At 55.3% G+C, this 23,150-nt stretch overlaps 1 protein-coding gene across 1 annotated transcript in view; it reads left to right on the forward strand.

Annotated features, from left to right (window-relative positions):
- Positions 1-1,531: 1,531 nt before the first annotated feature.
- Pou2f2 (POU class 2 homeobox 2) overlaps positions 1,532-23,150 on the forward strand; it is an 84,393-nt gene continuing 62,774 nt past the window's right edge. The window contains exons 1-2 of the mRNA XM_040734411.1: positions 1,532-1,627; positions 21,663-21,723. The gene's annotated coding sequence lies outside the window, so the exon portion shown is untranslated. The remainder of the gene's footprint in view (positions 1,628-21,662; positions 21,724-23,150) is intronic.

The following is a 23,150-nucleotide window of genomic DNA, read 5'->3' on the forward strand; positions in this document are numbered from 1 at the left end:
TCTGGGGTGCCCACGTCTGTCTGTCCCTGAGCATCACTCTAAGATCTCCGTTTTGCTGCGGTCTCTCGCCGTGGCCTTACTTTTCTGTCTCTCCCTCCCTCTAGTCACTTGTCTAGTCTTGACTCTTCCCACCCTCGTGCCGATGCCCGTGTCTCGGTTTCCCGTGTCTCCGCTTCCCGTGACTCTGACGGGGTCTCGCTGGTGTTCTCGCCTCTATTAGCTCCCATCTCTGGTTCCTCGGATCTGGCTCTCTCCTCTCTCATCTTCTGCCTCTCTTTGGGGCTCTTTCCATTGTCAGACTCTTGTTGCCCCCCCTTATCTCTCTGTCTCTCTTTCTCTCTCTTATCTCTCTGTCTCTCTCTCTCTTATCTGTCTCTATCTCTCTGTCTCTCTCTCTTTCTCTCTCTCTCTTATCTCTCTGTCTCTCTTTCTCTTATCTCTCTGTCTCTCTTTCTCTTATCTCTCTGTCTCTCTTTCTCTTATCTCTCTGTCTCTCTTATCTCTCTGTCTCTCTCTTATCTCTCTGATCTCTCTGTCTCTATCTCTCAGTCTCTCTTTCTGTCTCTCTCTCTTATCTCTCTGTCTCTCTCTCTTATCTCTCTGTCTCTCTCTATCTCTTTTTGGGGGTCTCCCCCTACTGCTCAGTCCGTGTGCTCTGCCTCTGTGGGCTCCCTTTTTGTGCTGACTCTCTGTCTCTTATCTCTCCCTTGCACGGACCTCTTTTCCTTGTCTCTTTGTCTCTGGGTGTCTCTGTGGGTCTTGGTGCCCGTCTCTCCCCACTCCCCCACCCCTGGGCCTGTGTGTCTGTGTGTATCTCCGGACCCCTCGCTGCCTCTCGCACTACAATTCCTCTCTTTCTTTCCCCTTCTCTTTGTCTCTGGGTGTCTCTCTGCACCCCTGGCTTCAGGGCCTCGTCCTGCCTTCGAGCCTCCGCTCTCTCTCTCTCCTGTTCTCTCTTCCGTCTATTTGTTTCTTCAGTGTTTCTATCACTGAGTATCTCTCTTCCTGTCTCTGTGCGTCTCTGGATGTCTCTGTGCGTCTCTGGACCCGGGGGTCTCCCTCACCCTGTCTTTGAGTACCTTTCTGTTCACTTCCCTTCCCGGTGTCTCTGCATCTCTCCCTGTCTCTGACATCTCGGTGCGTCTCTGTGTCAGGGCTCCCCCTTGTGCCGGTGTCCCCCCTTCACTTCTCGTTCCTCTCCCATCTCCGCGTCTCTGTCTCGGCATGTCTCTGCGTCTCTCTGAATCGTCTCTCTGTGTCTCTGCGTCTCTGTGGGTCTCGGGCCTCTCCCTGCCTCTGTGTCCCCTGCGCTCCCCGCCCTCTCCCTCTCCCTCTCTTCCCCCCCTCGCTCTCTGGCTCGCGCTCTCTCTCTCTGAGCATCCTTGGGCCCGGGGTTGCCATGGGGACAAGGTGGGAGCCGGGGATGGCGCGCGCCTGGGCTCGCGCCGGCAGCTCAGGCGAGGAGCAGCGGCCAGAGCAGCGCCAGCAGCAGGCAGCGAGCGGGCGCGGGAGCGGGAGCGGGAGCGGGGGTAGCGTTGGCGGCGGCGGCTCCTCCTCGGCCATCCCCTCGGAGCCGTGCAGCTGACGCGCATGGCGAAGACAGCGGCGCCTACCGATGGGAGCAGCGGTAAGGCAAGGCGGCGCGGCGCAGCCGGGCGGGCGGGCGGGCGGCGGGCAGCCTCCTCCTCTCCCCAGCTCGCCTGCGCGCCCGCCCGCCCGCCCGCCCTCCCTTCCTCCCTCTCCCCTCGCAGCCCCTGCCCGCCCGCCCGCGCCGCGCTCGCCCTTCCATTTAAAAATCTTTAAAACTTTGCATATTAATATCTGCGCTTTGCATAATCTGACCCGCGCTTTATTGATTGCAAGAAGCTTAATGCAGCCGGCTCGGCCTATTGCAGAGAGCTCTCCGGGCGGGAGCCGGGCGGGCGCCGCTCGCTCCGCACCGCGCTCCGGCTGCCCGTGCTGCCGCGGGCCCCGGCCCTCTCGCTTCCCTCTCGGAGCCCGCACCCAGGCTTTGCCCCCTGGCTGGGTATTTTTATTATTTGGGGGGCCAGAGTGTGTGTGGGGAGATCGGCTTGCAGTTAGTGGCAGTGAAGGAACCAAAGGAGAGATAGATGGGGGGGGTGGGATGGGAAAAAATGGGGACTGAGAGGTGCAGAGGGAAGGGGGGGAAAAGGAGAAAAGGCAAAAAGGATAGGGAAAGAAGAGGCGTGGAGGGGGAAGGGGGAGGCAGAAGGCAGCCGGCGGAGGACGGAGCTGAAAGGGAGGATGAGCGAGAGCCGAGACAGAGAAGAAAAAAGAGGGAGGCGAGGAGCGCAGACTAGAGAAAGAGCCGGAAAGAGACAGCCCCGGAGCTGGCCAAAGAGGCGGGCGGCGGGCGCTTCATCGTCGCCGTCCCCCAGGCCAAAAAAAAAAAAAAAAAAAAAAATAAAGAAAAGAAAACGGGGGGGAAAATCACACCAATAAAAAGGTGCTGAAAACAAAACACATCGCTGCCGGGGCCACCGAACACAAAAAGGAGTGAAGCCTGGAGCCGCGAGGCGAGGCGGCATCCGCTCCTGGCTGGCCGCGGAGCTTCGGAGAGGCTCCCCGGGCTGGGTGGGACCCCTGGTTTAACCCAGCATTCCAGGAAGGGGTGACTGTGGGGAACATGAGGCCAGAGGATCAGGGCTGGTGGCGGTTCGCCTGCTTTTTTTTTTCTTTCCTCTCCCCCTCCTTCCTGGGGGTGTGGGGGCCGGTTTAGTGAGGCGATGGTTGGTGATGCCGTCTGAAGCTCCGAAGCAAGCAGGGTGCATGGGGGGGAGAGGTAAGGGCGCTGGGAACGAGAAAAGGCCGGGGGGTGTGTGTGGAAACGGGGGGGCGCGAGAGAAAGGGAACGGGGCGCCTTGGCCAGCAGGGAGGGTGGGAAATGGGAAGTGGAGGCAGCCGGGATGGGACGCGGAGAGGCGGTGGCGCCCCTCAGGCGTGAAGAGAGCTGCAAAGCGAAGCCAGGGGCCCCAGAGTGATGTTAGGGAGACGCAGCGCACCCCTCTGCTCTCTGGGCAAAGTCTGTAACTTGGGGAGCCCCATCCGCCGCCTCTGGTTCCCTTCCCCTTTCTTCCTCTCCGGTCTTTTCACGCCTTCTTTTCTCTCCTTTATGTCTTGTCGCTCCCGTTTTCCAGTTTTCCTCTTCCTCTTTGCACCCCCCACCCCCAGGCTGTCTTCCTTTTCTTTCTCCGTTCTCCCCACCAGCTCTCTCTCTCTCTCTCTCTCTCTCTCTCTCTCTCTCTCTCTCTCTCTCTCTCTCTCTCTCTCCTTCCCCCCTTTATTCCATCCTCTCCTCCCTGCCACTCATTCCCCCGTCCCCATCCCCTCCCCCCAGTTTCATTTATTTATCACTTTTGCAGCATCAGCATTGAACGGGGACCAGGGCGAGGGTCTCCATGCAAAAGCAGAGATCCCGTAACTTCCCACCAGAGCCTAACCTCCATGCCCAAACCCCACAGATCGGTGTGCCAGGTTTTTTTTTCTAGCTGGGGTCTTGGGTCTGCCCTGGGGCTCTGGGGCCACCACCTATTTCCTCCTGTCCCCTGGAAAAGTGTTCCTGAAGGTTCATTGGGGCATGGGGAGGGGGAGGGGAGGACCCTGAGTGAGGGCTCACCACTGTGGTCCTAGTCCTACTGAGAGAGAAGGGTGTGGACATGGAGGGGAAGGGGTGTAGGGGGCATCTGTCTGAGCGGGTCCTCAGGGCTTTGGAGTCTCAGGTAAAAGATCCCAAGAGAAAGGCTCCGGCCTCCTGACCACTCCCACCCCTGGGGCCTATAGGGCTAGAACCAGCAAGTCTTAGATCTAGAGAAGGCTCAGATCAGCTACTTAACTGTCCACAGTTGTAGACTCTTGCCATCCGGACAGGGGAATTTGTTCCCCCAGCCCCCCCAGGGCATAAGGGGAGGGTGAGGAGCCATTGCTTGGTGGGGGCCTGGTGTGTATAGAATCAGACCATGGCGGCAGCGTGCACGCGGACAAGGCCTTCGTGGTAAGGAAGAGGTGTTCGGGACGGGCAGTGAGAGAAGCCGAAAGTACGGAATCATGACGTATGTTTTTAGTGGGCTTTGGGAGCCTGGCGTGTTCCACATACAAGAGGGAGTCTGGCGTGTATTCGGACTGGTCTCTTGGTGTTCTCATGCCATCTGCTACATGTGCAGACGGGAGGCCCTCTCTGGCTCCCGTGTGGAAGTGTGCGGGGCCATGTTTCAAGTGGAGTGTCAGCGGTGGACATGAGACACTCTTGTGCTTGGAGTACAGCTCCTGTGTGCGGTTACTAGGTCTGAATGTGGCGTGTGTCTGTTAGAGTCACGTAGTATGTGACAGTGCCCTTTCTCCCAGAGCTGTTATTGTTGCGATTGTCGCTGTTGGGGAACCCTGTGTGTCCTGGATAAAAGGGTTGGGCCGATTTGTGGAGCAAGGGTCTAGGTGGAGTGTGGAGGGCTGTCTTGCTTGCTCACGGAGGTCGTGGGTGGCTTTGACAGCATGCTTACACAGCATCCTGCAAACTGGATTCAAGAACACAAAACAAAAAAGATCTACCGTCCCACAGTTGCCCCCCAAAACCTTCCTTGGCCCCTCCATAATAACAAAGTATCCTCATGTGTGGGGACTGTGGGGGGTGCCTGAAAGGAAGGAAATGGTTCAGGGCCTCAGACAGCATCTCTAGTTGTTGGGAATGAGACTCGGGCTACTTCCTGATTTGTGGGTGATGCTGGACAGAGGCCCTGCCATGCATGCCCCTGGTTTTCAGGATGCTGTCGGCCATCCCTCCTCCAGGTTGCTGTCCTGTCCTTGGTAGCCTCACTGTGTGTCCGTCTGCGTAGGGAAAGTAAAGTGTTAATTCAGTGTGCTTCGGTGGGAAAGCACCCAGTCATACTGTGTGTGCATTTGTATACACACCTGTACCTAGGTTGCATGTGCAGGAAAGGTTGCTAGCCTACATCCCCTAGACCTTACCGTGTTGGCCAGATTTTTTCCAGTGGCCACTCGAGTCCATCTCCCTCCTGGTTCACAGACACTCCCCTCCTTACATTCAGGGCCTACGGGACGAAGCCCCTTCACCCATGAAAATAACAATTAGGCAGGAGTCTGTGCCCTTTGCACCCCATTGGGTAGGGCTTTTTGTAGCCCTAACGAACAATGATAATGGGGGGGGTGACCCATTGAAGCAAGTGACAGATGTCCGTGCCACGAGCTGGCCGGGTGGGGTGATAGGTGCCAAGGATCGGGTTTCCCCTCCAGCATGTGCTACTTAATTTCCAGGATTTATCAGGATACAACTGGCTGAGAAACCCGGATAAGGAGAATCGGAGAACCATTAGAAGCGATGACGGATGTGGGGGATTCCTTAAGTGGTTCTGTTTTGTCTTCTAAATATGCCACTTACTGCTTTTTCTTTGGTTTCTTTCTTCTCCATATGATAACAATATTATTAATAATAATAACAGTGGGTACCCCTGCCTGGTCTCACAGAAGCCCCGGCAGGTAACCTCTTTTACAGATGAAGACTGGGACATTTACATTATTAGCCTAGTCCCTGAGCCCCCAACTGGGGCCAGAGTCGAGGGTTCTTGGCCCCTGGAGGTCAGCTTTGTCCCTAGACGTCTCTCTCAGTCCTCCTCAGCTGACTTGGACCCTCCCCCACTTCCTCCCTGCCCCAGGAGACCAGACACCTGTCTCCAAGGACCTGTCAGGTGGATGGATGCTTTACATGACTCCGAGAGGGCTTCCAAGGCCCAGGTCTGGCTTTCCATCATGAGAGGAAGGCTGGACAATGAGTGGGTTGAACTGCTTGGTCAGATGCTGTACGGAGGAGCTCCTGGGTCCTCTGCTCCTGCCTCCTGGTGAGCCCAGGGCCACTTTCTCAGAAGCGAGTGGTGGTGTGGGGAAGCAAATACACCCTCCACTCGCTTATCCCTCTGTGTTCACAAGACCCTCAAGGCAGGCAGCCCCCCAGCTCTGACACACGCAGGAGGCTGGAGGCACCCCCACCCGCAAAAGAAAAGGCTCTGCATCCAATCGGTATTTGTTGAGTGGCAGAAATCAGTGTGTGAATAAAGTCTAGTGAGTTCCCCAAGGTAATTAGCATAGCAGCATGATTACTTTTGACCTGAAAATATCGGTTAGGCACCAGCTACTGACGGTCTAGGACCTGGACTCAAACAGAACCTATCCTGGCCCCACACTTGGTTCCGGCGTGGTGCCTGGCTTTGAGCACAAGAAAGAAAAGGGACAAATGGGTTCCAACTAGGAGATGGTGGGGGGTGCTGAGGAGCTGCTTATGTATCGGGAAGGGGAAGTGAGGGAGGGCATCCAGAGGCCATGAGAGGTGTGGAGGAGGCGTCTCTCGTTGGAGGCTTGTTCTTGGGACCTGCGTTTGGTCTTGTGTGGCAAAGCCTCTTCTGTGGAGGCTTAAAAGATGCTCTGAGAAGTTTAATCTGGCTGGTAGTGAAGTGTCATGAACAATCACACACACACACATGCACGCACGCATGCACGCACACGCACACACACATGCAGCTCACGTTTCTTGCACACTCAGTAACTGTCATATGTGAACATGAGCAAGCCCCTGTGTGTACACCAACAGGAACAGTCTTCCTGGTGTCAGTTCAGAGTGTCCCTTCCAGAAATGAACAAGGGCGGGGGGGGGGGGAGCAGGGGGGACTTTAGCCTTTACCCCGGGATCCTGTAACAAGCAGGGCCATGGCCCACACTTGGGACAGCATCGTCAGAGTAGGCCAGGGACCCTCCCCCACCCTGGGTGTGGACTCATGTGGCATTCATGGACTTAATCCGCTGCCGCGAGGCCGGGGAGGCAGCATCTGTCACTTTCACAAACACAGGCATCAGAGTCTGAGAGACACACTCCACTTGTCCATAACCTCTCAAGAAGCCGGCTCTGGGGTGCCCTGCCGCTCCGTGCCTAAGACTGAGAGGCCCTCACGGTCCCTGCGTCAAGCACAGACCCATGTACCAGACCACTCCAGTGTGCGTGCACACACACATGCAGATGCGTGCACACACACATGCAGATGCATGCACGCACACATGCAGATGCATGCACACACACATGCAGATGCATGCACACACACATGAAGTATAGCTTCTTCCACTCCACTTCCTATATGCAAAACCATGCACTCATGCACCCTTTGACTTTTAACTTACAACTGCTGACATCCTAACCTCCCTCTCTCTCTCTCTCTCTCTCTCTCTCTCTCTCTCTCTCTCTCTCTCTCACACACACACACACACACACACACTCCTTTTGACTTAAAACACAGCGGTAGCCACCCCACCACCCATACACACACCTCTAAGCTGATTCACACACACATACTCAAACACGCCAGAGCCACTGTGGCTAGCGGTCATTGAAGGGTGACAGCCTGAACAGTGTGCTGAGGAGGGGGATCGCCCTGAGGCATGGGCCGAGGGTCACACAACAGGGTACATCGGACTCCCTCGAGGAAAGAGTCAGGCAGACCCCGAAAGGACTCCGGTGGTCCGGATGGTTCTGCCAGGTAAGGGAGATTGAATAAATGCAGGCCGAAATGAGGCGCCAGCTAATGGCCGAGGCCGCTGATGGCCGAGATGGCTGGTCAGCGAGGAGGGGAGGCTCTACAATTGATGTGACTCAGGGCTGGACAAACGATGGCGCATCTGGCTGAGGCGTGCCTGGGGGTGGTGGGCAGAGACCAGAGACCCGGCAGCCTCCCTCACCTCCGTGGGGAAAGGTCCAGAGCAGACTCTGGTGCCGCAGCAGGGTGGGCTCTCTGACCTGGCTCCCCCGTGCCTTCTGCATCCCGCCAGACGCAGGTGTCTTGGGGTCTTTGTATGTGCCAGGGTGCTTGTGTGTGGACATGGGTGCTCGACCACACACTTGCCTGCACTTGCGTGTGTGTGTGCGTGTGTGTCTGCCTACACAGAACTTGGTGTCTGCGGCACTCTTGGCGTGCGTCCTTGCCGAGCCCACCTGTAAAGTGCTCAGGCACATATTAGGTTGAAACCAGGCCACCTTTGTGTCTGTGTGTGTTGAGTGTGCAGGGACATTTCTGGCTGTGCACCGCGTGTCCTCACATGAGTGTTTGTGTACGGCATAGACATTCACATACGTTGCGTTGTGCGAAGGTTAGGGTTGGGGGAAAGAATACGCCTGACTCCGGACCCTCAACTCTCGATGCGTTTGGTGGTCCATGAGGCCGTCTTTGTGCGTCTGCTCGTCTCTGTCTGGGTATCCAGAGGCGGGTGGTGGGTGGGCTTATCTGCTTTCCTGCTTCAGAGGAATATCTGTGTCCACAACTATCTCCCCCTGAGCATGGCCACGGGTGGGGTGGGGCAGGCTAGGATGAAGGGGACACCTCGCTGAATCTCCTCATCCCCCTAAAGGGAGGTAACGCAAACCACACGGGGCTCGGCTGGGATCCAGTAGCCCAGCACAGTGCAGACCACTCCCCTCCTCCCCCTCCATGACCTTTGAGCACAGCAGTCCCAAATACATATTTATCAGAGGGGCTGTGGGGACCAGCCCCTCCCCCACCACTCCCCTCAGGGCCCAGCCTGCCTGGCTGCGGAGAAATTAACCTTGTGACACGGGAGCTTGCTGACACCGGGGCCCCCTCCCCATCCTACACAGTACATATGAGCATGGGTGTGTGTGTGAGCAAGACAGAGAGGCACTTTATCCACACTGGAAAGACGGCAGCTAGCTGGAGGAAGAAAGACACACGGGTTACACATGCCTGTAACACACACACAGACACGCACACACGCACGCACGCACGCACGCACGCACGATATACTCTCCAAATTACAGGGACCGCATAAGTTTTGAATGCACGCATGGACACATATGCAGATGTAGGCGTGGGTCCTGAGATGGAGAACACATGACGGGCTTGGGCACAGACTTCAGTCACAGAGTGCTTGCCCAGCACACACGCATAAGGCCGTGTGTTTGATCCCGGTGTCACATCAAACAGGCTCAGTGGCTCAGGCCTCTAATGCCAGCACTCCGGAGGTAGAGATACAAGGATCAGGAGTTCAAGGTCATCTTTGGCTACCTAGAGAGTCAGTCAAGACTTCATGAGACCCTGTCTCAAAAAAAAAAAAACCGGAAACCAATGCGGCAAACACATGTAGCCATGGGCCCTGGCTCAGGTACTGACTGGGTACTGGTGCTCTGTGCCAGAGAGTCTCTGAGAAAAGGACTGAGTCCTAAGCACGTTGTTGAAGTCCTCAGGCAGACATCTGCGTGTATGTCTACAGAGACCCTGAAATGAACACACGGATTTGAAAACGAGGGTTAGCCCATGTACAAGGCTATGACAGCCAAGATGTCTGCCCTGGCAAGTAAGACAAATTGCAGAGCGCCAGGACACCCGTCCCGTGGAGCGTTCCCACATGTCTGTGTGAAGGCAAATGCTGAGGCGTGGGGAAAATCCTGCCTGTGAGTGCGCACTGGTCAGTTCAGAGACCACGGCGAAGCCACGTGTGGTGGGGACACTGAGGTACAGGACACGAATCACCCAGCCTAGCTTCCTCCTCATCTCACCTCACCGAGAATGGGTAGACGCTGAAGTCTGAGACGCTTCTGGAGTTCATTTGCTCAGGAACCCTGAGGGCCTGCATAAAGCCAGGCCTTGGCCGGCGGTGGTGGCGCACGCCTTTAATCCCAGCACTCGGGAGGTACAGGCAGGAGGATCTCTGTGAGTTCGAGGCCAGCCTGGTCTACACAGTGAGTTCCAGGACAGCCTCCAAAACAATACAGAGAAACCCTGTCTTGGTAAAACCAAAAAAGCAAAACAAAAAAAGCCAGGCCTTCTCACAGAGCACACCCGTGCCCACAGACCAGCCCTGAAGGAACCACAGCGGGTAGCTAGCTCTAAACCGTGATGGCATGTCGGGGAGGAGAGGGACAGTCATAGGGGGAACCTCGGGAGGGAAGGCCAGGCGTAACGCCTTGGAGGAGTGGTCCCTAAACTTCCTAACGCTGTGACCCTTTAATACAGTTCCTCATGCTGTGGTGACCCCCAACCATTAAGTTATTCCCATTGCTGCTTCATAGCTGTAATTTTCCTGTTATCAATCGTAATGTAAATATCTGTTTTCTGATGGTCTCAGGCGACCCGAGTGAAAGGTTCATTTATCCCACAAAGGGGTCGAGACCCACAGGTTGAGGGAAACGCTGGAAAGGCTGTTCAGACTAAGTGTTTTACACACACACACACACACACACACACACACACACACACACACACACGCACGCACCCCAAAGCCACACAGAAATAAATACCCCAGGATTCAGATGTGACACCTGTTCCTAGCAAACTCCTCTGGGTATGTCTCTAGGTGGCTCATGGGGGTCTACCAGCTGTGGTCCAGGTTTGGGGACGGTGACCAGGTACATAAACACATCAGGCACCACAGAAGGAGACTGAGGAGGCCTGGTCCGGGAGGCACCCTGGGGGCAGTTGGGCAGGTACAGGTGTGGAGTGTCCCACCAACTGCAGGAAGGTCAGGGTCACTGGGCAGGAGGATGGAGGAGGCTTCGAATAGCCATAAAGATATTCAGACTTCAGCACTCGGGAGGCAGAGGCAGGCGGATCTCTGTGAGTTCGAGGCCAGGCTGGACCGACAGCCTCCAAAACAATACAGAGAAACCCTGTCTTGTAAAACCAAAAAAAAAAAAAAAAAAAAAAAGATGTTCAGACTTGACGCTGGGTATGCTGGACAGCTGCAGAAGGGTTTGAGGGAGGTCTAGACCATATGATCCAGGGGCTGCTGTGCAGGACTGGATCAGGGCGTGGTGGGGGAGGGGCAGGATGGGGGCACTCGGAAGAAGATCCAGTCAAGGCCCGCAGGGAGCCCCAGCGGTGTTCATTCCTTCCCTAGCTCCAGGCCCCACCTTTTGACCACCAGCAAGAGTCAAACCAGTGGCAGTTGCCCTCAAGCGGAGGCTTTCCAGGGGGTGGAGGTGGAGTTCGAATCCCCTCTAACAACTACTATCACTTCATAGTTTCCTAAGAGGCCACTCTGGTGGTCAGACCTGAGATAAGTCAACCCCTTCCTGCTTCAGAGGGCCCTGGTCTGGTGAGGTGGCCCTTGAGAAAGCCCTGCTAGGAACTTGGGGGGTTTATCAAAGGTTTGGGGGGCTGCGGAGCTATGTGGATCAGACATCCCGTAGAATGTACAGAAAAGAGGCAGGGACCCTAGTTCTGAGGGCAAAGGAGCCTCACAGCGGGGTGGGGGTGGCTGTCATTTTCTAACACAGAGGAAAGCTCCTCATGGGCCAGGACACGATTCGGCGGGTAAAGCACTGGTTGTGTGAAGTGTGAGGTCCTGAGTTCAGGTCCCCAGACCCCACATAGGAAGGTGTCTGGGGGGGTACATGTGCCTCGTAGGGCTGGGGAGACAGAGGCAGGCAGACCCCTGGAGCTAACTAGTCTAGTTGAACTGGCCAGCTCCAGGTTCCGTGGGAGACCTGTCTCCAAATACACGGCCCAGGGGGCAGTGCAAGCCTGGTGGGGGCCGTGCAAGCCTGGTGGGGGCCGTGCAAGCCTGGTGGGGGCCGTGCAAGCCTGGTGGGGGCCGTGCAAGCCTGGTGGGGGCCGTGCAAGCCTGGTGGGGGCCGTGCAAGCCTGGTGACCTGCGTTCGGCTCCTGGGGCTGCAGCTTCAAGGTTGTCCTCTGACGTCCATACGCAGGCATGTTTCAGCGCTTGAGTAACCCCCCACCCCCACGCCGTACCCTCGCCCAAGTCGACGGTAAAGAAAATAATAATAAGGTGGAGAGGGACTGAGGAGACACCCAGTCTCAACTTCTGATCTCCCCATGACTGACCCACACATGCATGCATGCACACTGGTACATGTATGCACACACAAGAACACATAACCACCGCACGCGACGGCAGCGGGGAAAAGAGGAAAAGCCAGGCATTGTGGGACATAACTGTACTATCAATGCTGAAAATGTAGAGACCAGAGGATCAAGGGTTCAAGGCCAGCCTGGGCTACAAAGCAAGTTCAAGGCTAACCTAGGCTACATGGGGCCCTTTTCCCACACAAAAGGAAGAAGAATACCATCTTCCTTGGCTTGTAAGCTCTACATGAATTTTACTTCCTGTTTGAATTTTACTTCCTTCATGTTAGCTCCCAAAGATCAAGCCATGTACTTTCCCTTTTTTAATAATTAAAAAATTTATGCATATTGTTGTTTTACTTACATGTAGGTCTGTGTGAGGGTGTCAGGTCCCCTGGAGCCTGAGTTACAGGCAGCTGTGAGCTGCCATGTGGGTGCTGGGAATTGAACCTGGGTCCTCTGGAAGAGCAGCCGGTGCTCTTAACCTCTGAGCCGTCTCTCCAGGCCTTGCCACATACTTTCTTGCCATTCCTTAAACCCATCTTCTACCTCAGGGTCTTTGCACTTGTGGACTGGGCCAGGAAAGCCCTGACTCCTCAGTTCCTTTGGGCAGCTGTTCGGATGACGCCATCCCAGTGTAAACATCATTCACAATCCACCCCGCCCGCCTGGTTTCCTTCCGTGGCACCCAAGTCTGTTTTTTTCTGCCGTCTCTCTCCCTCCGCTAGGCAAGGGCCACCGTCTGTGCACCTAGCCCAGCACACAGGGAGCAGTCAGTTATCGCCCCTGGCTGTCCTGAGTGACCACTGCCATCATGGTGGAGGGAATGCCAGACAGGAGTGAGGGAGCTTACTTTCTGGGGGACCCCGCCTGTTGGTGCTGTGAGGGACACTGGCAAACCAGTGGCCCCGTCTCTGTTGGAGACTCAAAGTAGCCAGAATTAAAGCGACTCCTGGGGGCCTGGGCAGCCTTCACTCCATTTGTCTTAACCCAGAGTCACGTTGTTCCCAGTCTGGCGGGGTTTGTCCCCTCCTCGTCACTGAGGTGCTCCTCGATGTTCTCCCATCCAGTCCTCAGTGAGGGCCAGGGCTTTGTTTTGACACCGTGTCTCATGTAGCCCAGGCTTGCCTCAAGCTCTCTGAGTAGCCAAAGATGGACCTTGAGCACCTGACCCTTCTGCCTTCACCTCCCGTGTACTGGCATCGTGACAAGTGGGCACCGCCTCACCCATTTATGTGGTGCTGGGACTGAACCCAGGACCCTGTACACTCTGCCCACTGAGCCACATCCGCGGACTTCTGGACCTTGGACTTCTGGTCCTCCTGCTTCCTGCCTCCCAAGTGCTGGGATTACAGGCATGTGCTACCACGGTGGTACAGGTGGTTCCGGGGAGACATTCAGAGCTTCATGTGTGTTAGGCAGGTACTTTACCAAGCTACACCCTAGTCCTGTTTTCTTTCCAGGCAGGGTCTCTCTGTGTAGCCCTGGCTGTCCTGGAACTCGCTCTGTAGATGACACTAACCTTGAACTCACTGAGATCCACCTGCCTCTACCTCCCGAGTGCTGGGACTAAAGGTGTGCTCCACTGTGCCTGGCTTAAATTCACTTATTTTTATTTTATGTGCGTATTTTGCCTGCATGTCTATCTGTGTACCAAGTATGCCAGGTGTCCTTAGAGGCCAGAGGAAGACATTGGATCCCAGGAGCTAGAGCTGCACACGCTTGTGAGCCGCCGTGTGGGTGCTGGGAATTGAATCTGGGTCCTCTGGAAGAACGGCGTGCTCTAATTGCTGAGCCATCTCTCCAGCCTCTGAAACTTCATATTATTTGGTTTTGTTGTTTATTAAAAAAGAAAAGGGAGAAGCCGGGCGTTGGTGGCGCACGCCTTTAATCCCAGCACTGGGGAGGCAGAGGCAGGCGGATCTCTGTGAGTTCGAGGCCAGCCTGGTCTACATAGCGAGTTCCAGACAGGCTCTAAAGCTACAGAGAAACCCTGTTTCAAAAAACCAGAAGGAAAAAAACAGGGGGATGGGGGGAGGAACAAATTTGAGGATCCCGGGAGAGTCGGGTCTTGTGCTGGCCCTGGGGGACACACCCACATACGCCTGAAGCAGCACAGAAGGCAGACCTGGGGAGAGACCTAAGGCACTGTTTAGCAGGGGACACTTCGGGGGTCCTTGAGATAGCAAGTCTCAGAGATGAGGGAGCAGCCTCAGTTAGCTGGGTGTCCTTCTCATCAACCACTGGGAACGTCGTTATTTATGTCTGGGTTGCAGACTCTGGGGGGCGGTCTGTCTTAGAATTAGATTCAGGAAATGTTCATTGAATGAATGAATGAATGAATGAATGAACGAACGAACACAGGAGCACGTTTAGTCAGGCGCCACCACTGCGTTTGTTCATCTGCTCGGGTCACCACAAACGCCGTCCCCATCTTCCTACTCACCTGGGGCATCTGGCAAATCATCTTTTCCACTGCCCTCTTGCCGCTGTCTCCGTGTCCGTGCCAGCCGAGCTCCTTCCGAGCGTAGGTGATAGTGTAGCTAACTCCTCACACCAGCGTCATGAGGTGAGCACTGTTATCCTTATGCTACGTCTGAGAAAACAGAGAGCTGAGATGACTTGCTTCTGGGCCACAGAGCAAGGGGGTCAGAGATCTCATGTTTTTTTATTTGTTGTCTTTGCTGCAGAGCCTCTTGTAGCCCAGGTTGGCCAGGCGGTGGTGGCGCACACCTTTAATCCCAACACCTGAGAGGCAGAGGCAGGCGGATCTCTGTGAGTTCAAGGCCAGCCTGGTTTACAGAGTGAGTTCCGGGATGGCCAGGGCTTCACAGAGAAACCCTGTTTTGAAAACCAACCCCCCCAAAACAAAACAAAACAAAACAAAACAAAAACCCCCAAAGACAGGGTCTCTCACCGAACTGGAAGCCTGCTGTTCCACTAGTGGGATCTGTCTGTCTTTGACTCCCAACTCTGGGGTTTCAGAAGCACACAGTCGTGCCCAGTTTCTTACCTGGGTGTTGAGGACCCAAACTCCAGTCTTCACGGTCTCTCCCCACTGAGCCATCCCGCCCAGCCCCGTGGCCTTGATGGCCCTGCTTCCACTTCGAGAGCTGGGAAGAGAGGGCGATGCTGCCGTGTCTGCAGGCGCTAGTTTTAGCTGGGGTGGAGGGTGACTGCAGAGCAAATGACCCTTCTGTGGTCTGAGTGGACACAGCCAGGAGCTAGGAGCGCCGGTTTCTGCTTCTGGCTCTTCCGTAAGCAGCTGAGGAAGGCTGGGGGACTCTTCCTCTGTCGCCCCTGGTGTAAGCCCCTCAGTTTCCTGGTGAGGAAGCAGGGACAGAATTGAGCTTGGTTCTATCCCCACTGTATTAACAACCACGGGATAAGCTCTCAAGTGGTGTTCAAATTCACCCACATTTTTTTATTTTTGAGACAGCATCTCACTGTGTAACCCTGGCTGTCCTGGAACTCAGAGATCCACTCACCTCTGCCTCCCGAGTGTTGGGTTTAAAGATGCTCACCACTACGTAGGACCCCCCCCCCACATCCCTGAAGGCTCTGGAACTCTGCTGGGTTTGGCAGGAAGACAGCGCTGGCTGGGGTGGGGAGCAGAGAGGCAGTGCTTCTTGCATTCGCCCCTCCCCCCAGTCCTTGGCCGCAGACCAGCAGATGGAGCGTTAAAACTCCATTTCTAGCAGTTACTAGTGTGTTGTAATGCTTGTCCATGATAGTCTAGTTTAATGAAAGAAAGAAAAAAACTTTTTTTTAAACAAGCATGATGGCACACAACAGCTATAAATAATATCTCTCAGGAGGCGGAGACAGGAAGATGGAGAGTTCCAACTCAATCTGAGCAAATCAAAGGTTGGAAGTATGGCTCAGTGGTAGATCCCCTGCCTAGAATTCCCCAGTGAGGGGCTGGGGGTGTGGCTCAGTGGTAGAGCCCCTGCCTAGAATCCCCCAGTGAGGGGCTGGGGGTGTGGCTCAGTGGTAGAGCCCCTGCCTAGAATTCCCCAGTGAGGGGCTGGGGGTGTGGCTCAGTGGTAGAGCCCCTGCCTAGAATCCCCCAGTGAGGGGCTGGGGTGTGGCTCAGTGGTAGAGCCCCTGCCTAGAATCCCCCAGTGAGGGGCTGGGGGTGTGGCTCAGTGGTAGAGCCCCTGCCTAGAATCCCCCAGTGAGGGGCTGGGGGTGTGGCTCAGGGGTAGAGCCCCTGCCTAGAATCCCCCAGTGAGGGGCTGGGGATGTGGCTCAGGGGTAGATTGCTTGCCCAGGGTATATGAGGTCCTTGATTCCATCCCCAGCACCACATCTCTGTATCCCTCTCTCTGCACAGTTTATCCCCCAAAACTCACTGGGATGTATGTGTCTGGGATCCAAACTCAGGTTTCTGGTTTCTGCTCTAGATCTTTTCTTTTCCTTTCTCTTTTCCTCCTCCTCCCCCTCCTCCTTTTTGGTTGTATCTGTGTTCGTAAAAATGGGATTATATAGTTCATGCTTGGGTGTATAAGTTGCATTTTTTTCCCCAACAATGGATTATGAGTGACACGTCTGTGCCAGTGAATTTATTCCAGGCTTATTTCCCCCAGCCCCACAGTGTTCCTTTGTGTGGCTGCTGTGACCTCGTTTATTGTGTCAGCCCCCGGCCACGCCCCAGCCACGACACATCTGAGCTCTTTCACAGATGCCCCGATCGTAATCGTCCCCAGGTCACAGATGAGGGAACCGAGGCTGCCTCGCAAAGTCTCTCACACACGGGAAACGTGGGGGCACCGTTGAGGGCAGGTAGGGGTAGCGTGGGCACCGCCCCTGGCTTCACCTCAGGCAGAGAGGCCCCGAGAGGGGACAGCGTGGTTAGAGGCAGTCCACCGGCGCATCCACCTACGGGAGAGGAAGGGGCATTTGAGGAGAGCCCGGCCCACAGCACACCTGAGTCCTGCTCTGCCGAGCACTCCACCCCTCTCTCTGCCTCGCTCCCTGAGCCCGCTCACCGCCTGTTCCATCCTTGCCGGCTTATCAATAGGTTAAGTGGTCGGGTCAGCGATATTGACCATTTGATTAGGACCTTGTCAGATCAATCCCCCGCTCATCTCACGGGCCTCCTCCCGTGTCCACGGGCTCCCTCTTGCTCTTCCAGGCCTGGGAGCAGCTGCCTGCAGAAGCCTTCATCCCCGCACAGAATCCCCAAACTGGGAGCCCCAGCCCTGCCTAAGCCGCTTTGACTGTCTTCCCTGGGTGCCAACTGCCAGTCCCGGACCCTGCTTGCAGTCAGGAGGTCGGAGCTGCCTGCTCTGGGCTGTGTGACCTTGGAGATCGGCCTAACCCTTTCTGAGCCATTTGTGTCTTCAGCAGTGCATTTGCAGGGAACCCAACATCCGGGAGGAATCTGCGACCTCGCTAACAGAATGTCTAGCAATGTTTGGTTTACAGACCGCCCTAGGGTCTATACCATACTGCTAGGGTTTTTCACAGTCGTGTTTTGCGGCTCTGACCCTTAGTGGAGGCGTGTATAGGCAGGCTGTCTCTGGGGGTGGGGGGACAAGTGACACCATCATCACAGATCTGTCCTAAAGTGCCAGTGTGCAACCATATCCTGTTCTGGGAGATGCTGGGTAGCCCTGGAGTAGGCTGGCTTCACCTTGCCCTCAGGCAGCTCGTCCTCTGTCGGGTGGGTGGTAGAGATGACTCCGTGATACGTACCGCCAAACTGTGTAGACACTGACTGGGAGGAAAACGGAGGGCCGGGACCCGACCCTGACCTCAGGGAACAAGGTTCACATCCTGGCACCACCTTTTCCTGTGCCTGGGGATGGCCAGATGTACGAGAGGCGTTTGCCAGGCCTCAGGCACTACCGGAAGTCAGTGCTCTGACCACTGGGCCCCGCCTGTAGGTATCTGCAGAAGGGACTCTCTCCCTTCTGCAGAGGCGACACGGGAGTTCTGAGCCTGGAGAGGGGACGACAGTGTTGGAGGCGGGCGTGCCAGGGCGTGCTGCCCACGGGCGCTGTGCGGGCAAAGGTGGCAGAGGAGCAGACGTAGGCCCTGCGAGCTGCCTTGGGGGAAGACCCCAGCCCTAAGGCTCTGCCTGACTGAGGGGGGCTCCTCTGAGACCGGGGATTCCCCTCCCGCCCGCCATCACTTACACCAATATTGACGGTTAATGCCGTGTCGCCACCGTGTTCAACACTCAGCGCGGCTAATTGTTTTGACTGGGAATCGGCAAGGCGATTAAACGCCATCGATTTTGCCCTGCGCGCTGCATCGATTTTTAAATTTCCTATTGATCCCAGCCCTAAATCTCCTTAACCAAGACCTCACCGTGGAGATGACAGCCACTGATTAGCCCCGAGGTGGGGGGGTTCATGAGTTGGGGGGGACACTCCCCAAGGGGGAACCGCCCCTCCCCTCCCTCTCCCCAGGGACCAGGGTCCTCATCTCCCTCTGCCCCTGAGGATGGAGGCTCAGCCAGGGGGAAAGGAGGGAATGAGGAGCTTGGGAGAACCCCAGCTCTTTACCCCTCTTTTCTTTCCTGTTTGGGATTTTCTCTGTCTTCTGTGCATAGTCACATCACTTCTGTCTCCTCATCTCTTCTGGTTTTCTCTCTCCATCTCTTTTTCTCTCTCTGAACGCCACGCTTCCCCAAATTTCCCGAATCCTTGTTTGATCCCGGACCTCAATGGCCTCAGTTTCCCATCTGTACCTGCCTGTGCCTGTGTGCCAGCATGTAGAAGAGTCGTCTGTAAACGTGCATGGCTGGTCTTGTCCCCACACCCCCACTTGCAGTACCCCCCCTTCCTGGGGGTGCACCCGTGGGCTCGCACCTGGGTTTGGGTCTGGGCTAACTGACCTTGTGATGTGATTCTCAAGGCCCTCCCTCTCTGTGTTATTTTTGTTTGTTTGCTTGTTTTTAGATTTTCCCGGGCAGGGCTTCCCTGTGTGTAACCCTGGCTGTCCTGGAACTCGCTCTGTAGACCAGGCTGGCCTCGAACTCAACAGAGATCCACCTGCCTCTGCCTCCTGAGTTCTGGGGTTTGTTTGTTTGAAGACAGTTTTGCTCTGTAGCCCAGGATGACCTAGAGCTCTCAATATACCCCACGTTGACTTCGAACTTGAGACCGAGCCTCCTTGGGGAACCAAGTCTTCCAAATACTAGGATTGCAGGCATAAGCCATTATGCCCAGGTATTCTTGAAGTGGGTGTGTGATCATAAAATTCCTATGTGTGTGTGTGTGTGTGTGTGTGTGTGTGCATGTGCGCATGATCATACAAATCTCGTGTGTATGCGTGTGCATATGTGTATGCGTGTGCATATGTGTGGAGATGGGTGTACCACCTGCAGGCAGCTCAGCAGACTGGAGGGTGTCTTTTCTGGGTTCCTCAGCTGGTCTAAACCTCTTCCAGGCTGCTCAGCTGGTTTCTGCTTCTTCCAGGCAGTCTGGCCTGGTCTCAGTCTTCTCTGTAGTTTGGCTTCCTTTTTCTGAGAGGGACCCCCAGCCCTTATTGCTGACCCTGGCAGGGAGGGGCCTGGTGCATCCTGTGGGTTTCAGGAACTTCCTGAAGATATTTTGAGTTGTTTGCCTTCCTGCTTAAGGAGCTTCCCTGTGGGATAAAATGTTTCTGTCTAGGAGGAAACTGTTACAATACAGTGTGTGTGTGTGTGTGTGTGTGTGTGTGTGTGTGTGTGTGTGTGTGTGCGCGTGCGCGCGCGCGTGCGCGTTGGAGGGTTGTTGTGGAGATCTTTGGTGCTATTCCTCATTAACTGTCCACCTTGATTTTTGAGGCAGAGTCTCTCTCTGGGATCCGGGGCTCTCCCAGATCTTCCACTGGGATTAGCTGAGGCTGGCTGGCCAGTGATCCTCCTGCCTCTCTGCCTCCCCAGCACTGGAACTTTGACACCACACCTGCTTTTTACATGTGGTTTCTGGGGATGCTCCTGGGGTCAACATTTCACTGATTCCTCCAGCCATAACTCTACTGAGACAGTCTTGCTCTGTAGCCCAGGCTGGCCTTGAGCTAAGATCCTCTTGCCTTAGACTGCCACCTGCTAACGTGGGAGCTGCCATGTCCAGCTAGCCCCTGGGTTCACCTAAATGCTTATAGAAGGCAGGGGCCCAAATGGTCTTTACATGGGCTTGGGCAGCTTTCCCAAGAAGCCTCCATCTCTGGGAGGTGGGAAACCAGGTCTCAGAAGCAGGCAGGGAGACCCAAGCTCTGCGCCAACAGCTGCTCTCAATGTAGCTTTAAGTCATGACCCCCGCTGCCCCACCCGGAGAGGGAGCAGATGGAGCCTCCCTCTGCCATCCTGTAGGGCTGTGAGGATGTTTAGAAGCCAGTGTTCCTTGGGGACTGCCTGCCGTCCTGGACCAAAGTTCATTCACAGATTTGGCTGTTGCTCCCTCTGCTTCCTCCTGCCTGGGTTCCCTGTCCCTTTCTGCCTACCAGCATTGGTGGTGGCCCTCTACCCTGCCTTCCCAGCTTGCCTGTGAGTGCTGGGGAGGCAGGACAGACATCTGGTCTAACCCATGCCTCCGACTCCCACGCTTGGGTCAGAGGCGCTTTAGAAAAACGTCAGCGTTTAAACGGCCAAGCATAGTGGCTCAAGCCTGCAGTCCTAGCACTGGTGAGGCTGAGGCAGGAGGATTGTGAGTTTGAGGTCAGTGTGGACTACATAGTGAGTTCCGGGCCAACCTGGGCTACATATGAGGTCCTGTCTCTAAGAGCGGTGGGAAGGACGTAGGAAGAAAGGGAAGGGGAGGGGGGAAGAAAAGGAAGGGAAGTATTTGTTGCACAAATGAGTAATTGAATACACAGATGCCCAAGTCAGAAACACTGCAACCTCGCCACTCCAAAGGCACTTCATAACGGTCAACCCTTCCAGATTTACTGCTCACCAGATCTTGCCAGCACTCCTTAAAGATACAGTTTGCTAATTAATTAATTTACCCGTCTATCAATTTATGATTCACTCTGCCATCCATTTGTGATCTTATAAATACTCCAAATTAGCCGGGGCCACTGCCAAATGCTAACAACGTTGCAATGTGAAGGTCCCTGTCCTTCCAGGAACTTCCCGAGGCAGTGTGGTGGCACACTCCAATCCCAGGCAGTGCTCAGGAGGCTGCGGCAGGAGGCTCCTGAGCTTGAGGCCAGCATGGGCTACATAGTAGCGTAGAAAGATTGTCTTTAAAAATGAATAGGGCTGGGCATGGTCTGGGGAAACAAACACACATCCCTGGGAGTTAGGCCAGCCTGGTCTACACAGCAAGTTCCAGGCCGGCTGGAGATGCATAGTGAGATCCAGTTTCAAAATCGAAACAAGGGGTAGAGAGAGATGGTTCAGTGGGTAGAAGCACTCACCACCAACCAAGCCTGATGACTTGAGTTCAGCCCCCAGGCTCCACATGGTATAGTGAAGAAAACAGGTTCCTGGAAGTTGTCCTTTGATCTGTGTTCTATGGACTCTGGCATGTGTTCTATGCACGCACCAACGCAGGCACACAAAATACATATGTAAAGTTTAAAACCAAAACAACAACAAAAAGCTTCCCAGGTAGGCACCAGTGGGCCCATTTATAGGATGGGAACATTGAGTCTTAAGAGGCCAGAAGTGAGAGCAACTCAGTAGGGCCTGAGTCCCTGGTACTTGGCCCCATGGTTTGCGGATTTGTTGATGGGGAGACAGGAGGAGGGCACCTCTGCTGGAGGGGGAGCCTCATCCTACATGAGGCCCAGACCACTGGCCAGGGCCATTCACTCTGTCCTCTCTCCCTCCAGGTTCTCGGCTGGACCGGGTTGGTGGCCTGAATGTATTAGCTTTGCTGCGTCTGCCCAAGAGGTAAGAGTTGTGGCTTGTGGGTTGTGTATTTCCATGCTTCTTGCTTCCCTGAGTCCTTGTCCCTGGCCTCCCCTTGGGGGTGGTCACCATGCTCGGTGCTGTTTCTGCTTCCCAGGGATTACACTCTGTCTGGCATTTTTATTTTCTCAGAGCGTCCTGTGGCTTCCTGGCCAAACAAGTGTTTCTGAGGGTTGGCGACAGTGGACTATGACGGTTTAGTTCACATCTTTGGGGCAGGCGTGCGCGATGACAAGGGATTTGAGGAAGTTAGGGCTGTGGTGCTGTCACCTATAAATGAAAACGGGGGCTGGCAAGATGGCTCAGTGGGTAAAGGTGCTTGCCACCAAGCCTTTTGGCCCCGAGTCTGTCTCTGAATCCGCGCGATGGAAGGAGAGAACCAACTCCCGTAGGTTATCCTCTGACCCCCGCACACAGATCACAGCAATTGTACCTGCCCCCCCCACAACAGACACACACACACAAACAGATAAATACGTGTAAATTTAACATTTTAAAGCGAGGATGACAAAGCCCTCCCACCTTCAGCGGTATCATTGAGGGCAGAAGAAGGTAGAGGGGGGCAGACAGATTGTATGATTGCAGGTGTGGTTCAGTTTCCCTCTGCAATAGAGAAGCCGCTCTCCAAAGCATGGAGATCCAGGCAGAGGGTGGAAACTGCCCGCACAGCTAGAAAAACCCCGCCCCCTGAACAGGCAGGGATTCTCAGAGCCCAGCACGGCTCCCAGAATGAAGCCAGGACCCCCCGGGGGTTCAGTGCTGTGGGAACCACATGTGTGGGTGGTTGTCCTGCTGTTGACTCTGCTTAGTTTGACACCCCCACCCCAACCCACCCTGGTCCCTTCTTCTGGCAATGAGCGTCGGTGGAGCATGGGAAGTGAGGCCTGGGAAGGGGGACCCCTCATGCTACCACCCCTATTTTAACTAGAACAGCTGAGCCCACAGGCCTCAGGGCCTGTCATCCTTGTAGGCCTCCTGGTCAGCATCCCCTGTTGTCCCTGAATCACAGGTGTCCTTTGGGAAGCCGGGGAGCGCTGTAACCCATGTTTGCCATTCATCTGGGGTGGCAGGGGGTCGTGGTGGACTGGAGAGTGGGGAGGGGCAGATTCTTGTTCATCTACAGACAGCTCTGAGTCGCTCGGTTTTGCGTTTTCCGGAGGAGCGGAAGGGCTGGGATTACAGTTCCATTTGTACAGAGCCCGCTCACTCAGCATGGGCCAAGCCTTGGGTTCCATCCTCAGCGCTGTGTGCGATCGTGCAATCCGTGTGCCTGCCATCCCAGCACCCGAGAGGCAGAGGCAGAAGGATCGGAAGTTTGAGGTCATCTTTGGTCACATAGTGAGTTTGAGGCCAGCTTGGGCTCCGTGAGACCCTGTCTCAAAGAGAAAAATGAGAGGAAAAAAAGAAAG

Source organism: Mesocricetus auratus, unplaced genomic scaffold (genome assembly GCF_017639785.1).
Source record: "Mesocricetus auratus isolate SY011 unplaced genomic scaffold, BCM_Maur_2.0 Super-Scaffold_100038, whole genome shotgun sequence".
Classification (NCBI taxonomy): Eukaryota; Metazoa; Chordata; class Mammalia; order Rodentia; family Cricetidae; genus Mesocricetus; species Mesocricetus auratus.